This window comes from Penaeus monodon, chromosome 28 (genome assembly GCF_015228065.2).
Source record: "Penaeus monodon isolate SGIC_2016 chromosome 28, NSTDA_Pmon_1, whole genome shotgun sequence".
Classification (NCBI taxonomy): domain Eukaryota; kingdom Metazoa; phylum Arthropoda; class Malacostraca; order Decapoda; family Penaeidae; genus Penaeus; species Penaeus monodon.
In genome coordinates this window covers 25926714-25927147 of record NC_051413.1, presented here as the reverse complement: position 1 = coordinate 25927147, position 434 = coordinate 25926714, and the positions used below count along the sequence as shown (strand labels likewise).

The window sequence follows — 434 nt, the reverse complement described above, 5'->3', positions numbered from 1 at the left end:
TCTGTTTTACAAATAACTGTCATATTTTGTAAGCTACCTACTAGTAATAAAAGTTGCCATGAAAATGTACCAATATGTATGAAATATGTATTCAATTTGCACTTTTTGATAAGTAAAAGACAAAATATCACATTCTTTTACTCTTGATTCCTTCATTCAACATCAGAGCAGATGAAAGCTAAAGAGAATTGGATTTACCCCTGTAGTTTCCCATGCATTATAAGAATTCCTGAATATACATACAATGTTCATTCCAATAACAAGAAGATGGAACATTATCAGCAAGCACTTGGGTATTATTGACTCATGAGGTGTTTGTGAAGGGGGGATGTACATGTCATATACTAGAATATTTATTTTATACTTGATGTTTTCATTCACTTGTCAAATAAGGCAGCATGAGGTGCTTGTATGATTTGTTCTGAATTATTTCC

At 31.6% G+C, this 434-nt stretch overlaps 1 protein-coding gene across 1 annotated transcript in view; it reads left to right on the top strand.

Moving 5' to 3' along the window:
• LOC119591440 (BRISC and BRCA1-A complex member 1-like) overlaps window positions 1-130 on the top strand; it is a gene marked incomplete in the record, with an annotated part of 12840 nt that extends 12710 nt beyond the window's left edge. Inside the window, 1 exon segment of the mRNA XM_037940180.1 lies at window positions 1-130.
• Window positions 131-434: the final 304 nt, after the last annotated feature.